General features: G+C 51.9%; 1 long non-coding RNA gene across 1 annotated transcript in view; it reads right to left on the bottom strand.

Annotated features, from left to right (window-relative positions):
• The window catches only part of LOC133127364 (uncharacterized), an 18,103-nt gene extending 9,026 nt beyond the window's left edge, over window positions 1-9,077 (bottom strand). Inside the window, exons 1-2 of the long non-coding RNA XR_009708619.1 lie at window positions 8,930-9,077; window positions 8,427-8,687 (exon numbers count right to left, since the gene is read on the bottom strand). This is a non-coding gene — a long non-coding RNA (uncharacterized LOC133127364). The remainder of the gene's footprint in view (window positions 1-8,426; window positions 8,688-8,929) is intronic.
• Between the last annotated feature and the right edge of the window lie 1,951 nt (window positions 9,078-11,028).

The following is an 11,028-nucleotide window of genomic DNA, read 5'->3' as shown; positions in this document are numbered from 1 at the left end:
GGTTATATTTAGTTGTTCAGGTCAGACGCGGAGTGCCGAAGCCTCAGTGAAAGTGTGTAAATATTTACAGCAGGCTGAGGCTCCGCCCCTTTCCGCAGAGCTGGCCGGAGCTCTGGAGCGGCAGCGGGATTGGGCAGCTCCCGGATAGGTCACATGACCGCAGGCTCCAATCGGGCAGTTCAGCGGACGCCCCGCACTGGACCCGGCTGCTCTTAACATTCCGTCGGGCAGGGGAGTGTGTGGGGCGTCTGTGGGGGTGGGGGGTGCGTAGGGGTGAAGGTTTGGGGTGCGGGGGGGGGTGTGCGGGGCGGTGCGAGGGACGCGAGGAGGCTAATCAGGGACAGGACGGGGGTGGCGGGGCCCCCGGCCCACAGCTGAGGGGGAAGAGCAGCACGAACCTGCTCTGAACCAGCTACTGTAAACTACATACTCCCTCTCCCTCTCCCTCTCTCAGAAACATGCACAATACAGCCGTGTGTGTGTGTGTGTGTGTGAGAGAGTAGGTACAGTACACAGGCGCATGTCAGTACAAGTATGTGTGTTAGTACCTGTGCATGTGCGAGTGTGTGTGTGTGTGTGTGTGTGTGTGTGTGTGAGAGAGAGGGAAGGAGGGAGAGTGTGTGTGGGAGAGAGGTGGAGACAATGGCTTCAGTCACAGCAGTCAGCCCCAGACACTCAGGGTGACAGCGCAGTGTGTGTGTGTGTGTGTGTGTGTGTGTGTGTGTGTGTGTGTGTGTGTGTTGGGGGGGGGGGGGCTGTTGTTTGGGCGAACCCGTCTCCCCCCGGGCCACTCCCCAGGGCTACGCGCCTCCACTCGCCATGGCAACCAACCGGGCGTCAGGAGGGACAGGGTGCGCTGCCATGGAAACGGCTGTGGCGTCGCCGGGAGACGCACGCGGTAACCGGGAGAGAACAGGAGGAGGAGGAGGAGGAGGAGGAGGAGGAGGAGGAGGAGGAGGAGGAAGAGCCAAGCTGAACCCAGGGCCCACGCACACCCGGACCCCCATGAATGAATTTATGTTGGCTGTGCAGGGATTCCACAGTCTAGGCTCAATGGAGCCCTCTGTTACCCAGAGAGAGAGAGAGGGAGAGGGAGCGGGAGCGGGAGAGAAGGAGAGAGGGAGAGAAGGATATATAGAGAGAGAGAGAGAGATGGAGGGAGATATCCCACCGAACAACACAAAATGTTTGCACAATGATGTTTGTAAATGTAATAACATTGTCACCATGTGGCTGCAATGTTGTGGCAATGTCTTGTGTTAGCTGGAGAGAGAGAGCGGGAGGGAGAGAGCAGGGACAGAAAGAGATGAGGCAGAGGTGAAAAGTAGAGAAGGAGAGAGAGAGAGAGAGAGAGAGAGAGAGAGAGAGAGAGAGAGAGAGAGAGAAGCATGATAAAACACATTTAATGGCGGGAAGCGACCCTGGCCTCTGCCCTCTGGAGACCTATCGAAGCATGGCTAAAAAAACCTGTCAACCAATCACAGGCCAGGGAGAAACACGAGCACAGGAGAGAGAGAGAGAGAGAGAGAGAGAGAGAGAGAGAGAGAGAGAGGGAGAGAGAGGGAGGGAGAGAGAGAGAGGGAGAGAGAGAGAGAGAGAGGGAGATACTGTGGATTCAGTGTTAACATTGTTATTGTGTCATTTGTGTTTCGAGAATGATCATTCATTATTATGTACTGTACAGTATTTCCATCTGCTTTGACAATATTTACAGATGCATTTCATTCTGAGAGAAAGAGGGAGAATAATTTTCAGGGGATGGTTTCTCGTTTACTGTGGATGTTAAACTCTGTCCCCCCCCCCCACCACCCCGCCCCTAAACACGTTCACCCTGTGTCACTCACACACACCCCCCAGGCCCCCACAACCGACAGGAACAGGAAGCTGGGCCCAGCTCGGCCTCCTAGTCTGCTGCCACTGACACGTCCCCCATTCTGGCAGCAGCTCCACAGAGTCCCCAGCCTCCCGTCTCTCCCCACCTCCCTTTCCCTCCGTCACACACACACACACACACACACACACACACACACACACACACACACACACACACACACACACACACACACACACACACACACACACTCTCACACACACACTCTCACACACACACACACACACACACACACACACACACACACACACACACACACACACACACACACACACACACACAGATCCAGGCGCAGATATACCCTTATCTCAGGGGCACTCCCTAACCCTCCCTTCCCGCATAACCCACAACCCAGGGCCAAGGCCAGCCCAAAGACCTTCCGCGCGTTCAGAGTTCAAGGGTCACAGGTCAGCAGGGATCATATTCACCAGCCCCTGCTCTCTGTGGTCCAGACCAGCAGACAGCCGCACTCAGACCCGGGGTTCCACCGAGCCTGGTACCCCAACTCCAGGAGTCTGGGGTGCAGAGAGGGGCGTGTGGGGGTCGCCCCATTTTCCTGACAAATAAAGGGCCAGCTCCGCCCACCCGAACAATGGGGGCCCCCTGGCCCCCCGAAAAGGCTGCCCCCTCTCCATAGAAACCGGGAGCTATCCGCCACCTCTGTGAGTGTGTGTGTGTCTGAGTGTGCCTGTGTGTGTCTGTGTGTGTGTGAGATGGGGGGTTGAATGCGTGTGTCTGTGTGTGTGTGTGTGTGTGTGTGTGTGTGTGTGTGTGTGTGTGTGTGATGGGGGGTTGCATGTGTGTGTGTGTGTGTGTGTGTGTGTGTGTGATGGGGGGTTGCATGCGTGTGTGTGTGTGTGTGTGTGTGTGTGATGGGGGGTTGCATGCGTGTGTGTGTGTGTGTGTGTGTGTGTGAGATGGGGGGTTGCATGCGTGTGTGTGTGTGTGTGTGTGTGTGTGATGGGGGGTTGCATGCGTGTGTGTGTGTGTGTGTGTGTGTGTGTGAGATGGGGGGGTTGCATGCGTGTGTGTATTGCTGAGACTTTGCTGAATGATCCCCCACACGCACCCCCCAGCCCCCCTACACCCGCTTTGAAGGGTCGGCTTCCTGACTGGGGGCACAAGTCAGAGTGCCCCCCCTCCCCTCCCCCCGAACCCCCACGTCTGGGGGGGGGGGGGGGGGGGACTGAAAGAGCGGGAGAAACAGAATGGAAAGAAAGAGAGAGAAAGAGAGAGAGGCAACCGGAGAGAGAGACTGATAGAGGGGTACTCATTACCTGCACTTAATGTTTGTCATTTATATTATAATTGTTGTTACGTTCATAGGAGTGATAATGTGGCGTAATTTCACTTCATGGTTTGCGGATATTGCTCTGGGGGTTGCGCCAGTGAAGCGTCACTAAATTTAAATTAATTAGAGAGAGAGAGAGGGAGGGAGAGACAGACAGCAGGCCGGGTCTGATTATTAATCACGGTGAATACGTTCTCTCTTTAGAGCTGGGGGGGGGGGGGGGGGGGTTTAGTGTCGGTCACAGGGGGTCCCCGGGACTCAGCCCGAAAGCCACAGCGTGCAATTCCAGCACAGACAGTTTCACCAGAAACATGGACTTTCCCCACAGCGTTCAGAACACCACGTTTCATACGAGCGCACGTTTTCACTAACACCACGTTTCAGACGACCGTACGTTTTTACTACCACGTTTCATACGACCGTACGTTTTCACTAACACCACGTTTCAGACGACTGTACGTTTTTACTACCACGTTTCATACGACCGTACGTTTTCACTACCACTACGTTTCAGACGACTGTACGTTTTTACTACCACGTTTCATACGACCGTACGTTTTCACTACCACTACGTTTCAGACGACCGTACGTTTTTACTACCACGTTTCATACGACCGTATGTTTTCACTAACACCACGTTTCAGACGACCGTACGTTTTTACTACCACGTTTCATACGACCGTACGTTTTCACCAACACCACGTTTCAGACGACCGTACGTTTTCACTAACACCACGTTTCATACGAGCGCACGTTTTCACTAACACCACGTTTCAGACGACTGTACGTTTTTACTACCACGTTTCATACGACCGTACGTTTTCACTACCACTACGTTTCAGACGACCGTACGTTTTTACTACCACGTTTCATACGACCGTATGTTTTCACTAACACCACGTTTCAGACGACCGTACGTTTTCACTAACACCATGTTTCAGACGACCGTACGTTTTCACTAACACCACGTTTCAGACGTCCGTACCTTTTCACTAACACCATGTTTCAGACGACCGTACGTTTTCACTAACACCACGTTTCAGACGACCGTACGGTTTCACTAACACCACGTTTCAGACGACCGCACATTTTTACTACCACCACGTTTCATACGAGCGCACGTTTTCACTAACACCACGTTTCAGACGACCGCACATTTTTACTACCACCACGTTTCATACGAGCGCACGTTTTCACTAACACCACGTTTCAGACGACCGTACGTTTTTACTACCACGTTTCATACGACCGTACGTTAGACCAGAGCCGGGTGTGTTCAGAGAGCGAGTGAGGGAGAGGGACACGAGGAAGAGTGTGGGCGATTGAGAGGAAGATGAACCACAAACAACGAGGCGGGTCGGAGCCGGCAGGCTCTTCAGCTGCCCGGTCTCACGTCTCCCCTCCGGGCAGCTGGGGACCAGGGGGGGGGGGTCCCACCCGGTCTGAGGTTTTTCAGGGCGAGGCGTGTTCCTGGGTTTCTCCAAACAATTCCCAGAGGGCTACCGTCCCCCTTCACTGGGGTCCGACGGCAAACTCCCAGGCTGCACCTGCCCCAAACCACACTGCCACCCAGCCACTGGCTAAAGGCCAAACCCCTGGGCAGAGGCGTGGTACAGCGGTTAGGACTGGGGTTGCGGGTTTGACTCCGACTCCAGCAGATCGAACCCCAGTAAGACTTGGGAAAGGGCTGGCGCTCGCTCATGTCTCCAGGCCCTTCCAGCGGAGGTCAGAGAGAGAGAGAGAGAGAGATAGAGGAGGGCCGCGCCCCACCCCACATTCAGCCCAAACGTCAGGGCGGGGGCGCCTGGTCTCACCCGTGGGAAGGCAGGGTAAATATCACAGGTGTTTCTCCAGCTTTCTCAAACCCAAGGCCGTGAGCCAGCCGTCACACACAGCTAACAGTGTCTCTGGCACAGGGCCAGGCGTGGGGCCGCCGCCGGCCAGAGACCCAGCCCAGGGTCCTCTCTTTCCCCCAGGGAGGCCTGGAGGGCAGGACCGCAGACAGCCAGGTCTGCCAGCGGGGTCAGCTCGGCCGACCACAGACGAGGCGTGCATACCTCACTGCTGCCAGTCTTCCGTTTATGCATTTCTTTCCAGTCAATCTGTAGCTATGTTGCTAAGCTAGCTAATCTGTCGCTATTAGTTCGCTGAAAGTTCTGAAAGCCGCTGTCTGAAGGAAAAGGCCTTGGGCACGAGACCCACTGTACGAGAATCCCCTCCAGGTGCCGCTTAATGATTTACCTGCCGCCCGGCGCTGAGAGGCACTTATCACACCACAGTTCTGTTAACCATTCAACTCAGACCGCTCCTGACCGCTCTAACTGCCACTCTTAACCCCTCAACTCAAACCGCTCCTGACCGCTCTAACTGCCACTCTTAACCCCTCAACTCAAACCGCTCCTGACCGCTCTAACTGCCACTCTTAACCCCTCAACTCAAACCGCTCCTGACCGCTCCAACTGCTGTGGTTAACCATTCAACTCAAACCGCTCCTGACCGCTCTAACTGCCACTCTTAACCCCTCAACTCAAACCGCTCCTGACCGCTCCAACTGCTGTGGTTAACCATTCAACTCAAACCGCTCCTGACCGCTCCACGTGCTGCGATTAACCATTCCACTCAAACCTCACCTGACCACTCCAACTGCCACTCTTAACCCCTCAACTCAAACCGCTCCTGACCACTCCAACTGCCACTCTTAACCATTCAGACCCCAGGGTGTGTTTGTTGTTCTCTCACACTCACTCTCACACTCACACTCACACTCACACTCACACTCACTCTCACTCTCACTCTCACTCTCACTCTCACACTCACTCTCACTCTCACTCTCACTCTCACTCTCACTCTCACTCTCTCACTCTCTCACACACTCACACTCCCCAGGCAATGACTCTCCACTCCAGCAGCCAGACCCGCCCCCACCCAAAATTTCCACTCACTGCCTTCAGGTGTGTCAGCTGGCCTTTGTGTTTCTCTCAAATGCCACCCCCACTCCCCCTACTACTACCCCCCCACCCAAAAACAATCCACCGCGGGAGGGTGACTCAACCCGTCTCTGACTCAGAGGGGAGAGGCGGGGGACTCAAAACCAGACCGGGCTACCTCACCTCCGCCAGGCCGGTGAGGTCAACGCACGCTTCCCGACACATGCAATCACCGCTCGTTAGAGAAGGGTCGACGATTGTTACATCAGAACCGCCCCCCGCCCCCCAGCTGACTAAAAACAAAAGACCTTGCACTCATACAGGTGATGCTATCGACTGAAGTTGCACCCAGATGAACACAGAGGCCAATCCCAACTTAGCAGTGACTCAAATTGAATATTACATTAAAAATATGAATGGCGGTTATGAATAAATGTCATAATAATGATACAGACTAAGTCTAAGAGTTAGGAATGTGGGGGGGGGGGGTAAACCAACATCTCAAAGGACAGTTCTCAGACAACACCTGGAAATGAGCAAGATTTAACCCGCTCAAGCGTCGCACAATGTCACAAATGCGCGCTTACGGTGTTCTTAACTGAACATTCTAATGCTGATGTCACGAACACAACTGACTGGACTGGAAGCAATCGAAGGAATTCTAGAACGCCGACGTGGAATTCTGAAAACAAAACATTCCAGAGAACCTGCTCTTCAAAAGGGTTTCAGAAGCAGTGGCTTTCACCTGACTCAGCTGTGGTCCAACCCAAAAATCGGAGCCAGGTACCGACCAGCGGGACAGATACACCAGAAGCTAGCTATGATAACTGGGTTCACCCCGTCCGACCGGGCCTCCATTTTCCGCTGTCTAAGCACTCAGACAGACCGGATGATTTATAAGGGCCAGCCACCATGCTCAACACACCAGACTTCTCAATCCTCCATCTCTATTAGCTGTCGTTTACTGCCGACTTGTACACAACATTACTCTTTCACACTGCCACTTCAGAGTTTTCTCGCTGGCTACCGGACACACTGTTCAACTGTGATACATTTTACCTTGGGTAGGGGCGGTGGGGGTGGGGGACAGTACAGGAATTATCCTTCACTGAACAGTGAGAATAGTGTGACATGAACCTGCCCACCCCCCCCACTTCCCTCCAAGGCCACAGGCCTCGCGTAGTCACGGCCATTTTTACATACTTCCACCGTCTCTCGGTCACTCGGACCTCCATTGCCGACCGGTTTGTGCATGTGTGCAAGTCTTAGCGCTGCCACATTAGGTCGCCATCACCCTAGCTAGCTGGCTACCGGCAAAGCTGAAAAACAGACAGAGGAAACCGAAGCCTTCGAGACGTGACGACGGCCCCTGATTCACTTTACTGTTATTTTAACCGCAAGCAGCGTTCACTGAACTGTACATAATAAAGAGTGTGTGTGTGTGTGTGTGTGTGTGTGTGTGTGTGTGCGTGCGTGTTTCTGTGTACTTCTGGAGAGAAGTCGAAAATGGCTAACGTTACATTCTTACAAAGCTGGGACAAATTTGCTACAAACTAATCTCGTTAGGCCCACGAATGAATTTTACAAGCCTGTGGAGAAGGGAGAGAGATCGCCGGGGAAAACTAGATTATGTATTAGCTTGCGAGCTAAAAATTAAGTAGCTAAACGAGCTAGCTAGCCAAAAGCCTCTCCTGAGTTACGTATAGAAACGTACTCCCAGCTGCCGGTTCAACCAACTTCAGCTCCGCCCCAATACACAGCCAAGCCATCGGCCTAGGCAAACGGGATTGGAGAGTCGCCTGTCAGACACACCTGAAGGGATTAGTCGGCTAGCTAACTCCCACCTGTCCGTAACAGCCTAGGCCGAATGACGTCGACAACGGGCAGGTCAGGCTAACAACTTCCACTCTTCCTGTGCAATTTTAATAACCGGCAAACCACCCCACCAACGGCCACACACGATATTTAGATAAGCAGGCTAGCTAGAACAAGCTGGGTTGGGACAACTAGAAAACCGACCAGCTGTCTCCTTAGTCCATCGCTCGAGTCAGCCACAGTTGCTCTTTAGCTGTGCAAAAACTTGGCTGACTAAAGCAAGCTCAGATGGACCCATCTTAGCTTTTTTTCCGTGCATAACATTGGCAAAAAAAATAGCCAGCTAATAAGGTCGTTGCCTGGTGTAAGCTAGCTAGCTGGCTAATTATTTCCCGAGATCCACTTCATCGCTTGTCAACAACTGGGAAAGCCCACCAGACAACGGCCAACTAAATATAAAAACCACATAACAGTCGAAAAACGACAGCGGTTGTTAGCTAACCTGTAGTTCCGATTTCCATTCATGAGGTCTCTGTCCGGTTCCTCCCCGGCTCCCAGTTGACAAATCCCGGTGATCGGTTCCGCTCAGTTCCAGCACGTTCGGCGCCGCTCGCTCGGCGCTGTAACTTCGGTAGAGCGGGGGGGACGTGTTCTCTCCAGAGACGGCTACTCCTCCCCACACCCTGGCTTCGTCTCCGCTAAACGGGCCCCTTCTCGTCGCTCGGGGGGTCCGCTTGGCCGGTGGTCCTTCTTTGCCCCGTGTCTGCAAGTATTACAAGAACAGCCTATTCGATACGACTTTTTTTCCCCCCTCTTTCTGGACTTTGATTAGCCAATTAGTACTTTCCCCCCGGCCACCTAGTTCTACTCCTGGGCTCGGAAGGGTGTCCAGAGAAAATATTTAGCAAGCTAGCTAGCTAGCTGCCTCCTATGCGCCGCGGTTCGACTGCTCTCCCGCGACGGATCGGTTTCTCATCAGAAAGGCGGCGGTTGTCCTTTATTTACCGCTGAATCACGAAGCCTAATCCCGTCCGGGGGGGTAACAGATTATCCACAGCCGGTATATACGTGTTCTTCAGCCGGCAAATCCAGGTTTCTCTCCCCCGATGTAACCCCGTATTCTCTGCCCGGTTTCGGCGATCCTCTCTCGGGGAAATCCTGACTAGATATGAGGTGGCCCTGATTCGCTGACGGGAACCACCATAGGCCTCACTTTCTCATTGGTCCACCCGCAGACGTGTCATACGTCATCATGACAGCTCAAGAACGTGTCTTTGGAGGCTGAAAAGGAGGCAGCTTTTGCGCTCAGTGTAGAATAATTCATTTCACGCAGTTCATCGCTGAATGGAAATCTTGATGACTGATCGTGGGTTCGTAAACGAAATAAGTCCGAATATATTTTTCCGCCTGTCAAACATTTTATTTATTGTTTCGTAGAATGTTGTTGTCCCCGGTCTTCTCTTCCTGAATTTCGACCATCTCTCCGTCTTCTCATGTCTGGGGGGTTTTTTGTTCACTTGATATCTAATTGTTAATAGTCATTCAAATTACTTTGCACAGTTGGTGAAAATGAAACAAAACAAAAAACCAGGGCCGGATTTGCCTTTGTGCAGTTCAGTAATGGCATACTTGACAGAATCATGCCAAACAGCTAGTGATGGACAGAACATGACTGTTCAATTGGACCTATATTTTTGGTTGTGGCAATTGGCATGATAATAATAATAAAGGTTTAATTAATAGGGTAAATTAGACTTATGCCTTTGTGATGAGAACCGCCAATGACACTGAAGTGAAAGTTGGAATTGTATTTTTAAACGCCACGAATTGCACAATGAAGTGGTTGCCATGGAGACTTACAGTTGTGGGGACTTATCACGCGTTAAACATGGCGACAGGGGAACCGCCATTCGCCCTCGTAATGCGCCCAAATGAAATTACCCGTCTAGGATTGCACTGCCATGTGTCAAAATGTCGAAGCAGACTGTTCACACATGGTTTATTGCATGTCAGGAATATATCTGCTGTTCAAACAAGAAAATGTTTTTTGAAACAAGCAAGGAGGGTCATGGGTAAATTTGTGCATCACGACTTTATGAAATAATCCGGCACATCCCTCAGACTAGCCTGCATGCGTACACCTGTCTGTACGCACACATCCATCCGCACGCATACAATAACAACAACATAATGTGAACAAAAAGATATTTACCTATGTACTCATGACCAATTCTTCAAAAAAAAATAAACAAGCTTATACATGGATAATGGACTGTACGCTGTCTGCAGTTCAGTTATGTACAACAGTCGAACAAGATGAATTAATTTTAGTCATGAGCAGCGCTGACCTTCCATTGACCGCATTCAGAGCCACAATCATCACTTCCCTCAAGTTCAAACACAATAAAATAACCACAGTGCCTTTGCTTAAGCCTGGTGTTTCTAAACTCTAATTCGTCACACTGTGGACTGATGAAAAGACAGGAGTGCCTTTATATTTTACCGGACCAATGAAATTGCGTGAATCTCCTGTGATTCCCTGTCTGTAATGAAAGGTAGCACAGGATGTTTTGACTGGAAATACAGCGCTTGGAACAATAGGAACTTTGTTCAGTTGCATTTCGAACGTTCAGTCTGTTAATGGGCGTGTCCCGGGGTGTGGCGTGGCTCCGGATTGGTGGTGGGCTAATTTACTGCAGTACGTAAGGGGCCGCAGTGTAAATGGCACACACACACACACACACACAGTCTTTAATTGGATGCTCAGTTCAGTCAGGTGTTTGTGTGCTTGATTAAACCAACCTGGCAGGAAGCAGTGCGTCCACGCTGAAGCATGTCTCCCATTCCTCAGTGCTTCATGTCCTGGGGGCATGCATAAGGGCGAGAGGCAGGAATATCCCCCCCTGGACAGGGCCACCAATCCATCGCAGGACACCTCTATCCTTCTGGTATCTTAACCCGGCAAAGCTGACAAAAGGTATAAGCCAGATTCAAAGGGGCGGGAAACCCGCAACCACAATAGAGCCTCGACACGCAAAGCTTAGTCTGTTCTCAAGCATGTGACTTGAGATGAAGTTTTTCACAGTAAAGCTTGAAGCATTTGA

Source organism: Conger conger, chromosome 1 (assembly GCF_963514075.1).
Source record: "Conger conger chromosome 1, fConCon1.1, whole genome shotgun sequence".
Classification (NCBI taxonomy): domain Eukaryota; kingdom Metazoa; phylum Chordata; class Actinopteri; order Anguilliformes; family Congridae; genus Conger; species Conger conger.
This window is presented reverse-complemented; position numbering and strand designations above follow the sequence as displayed.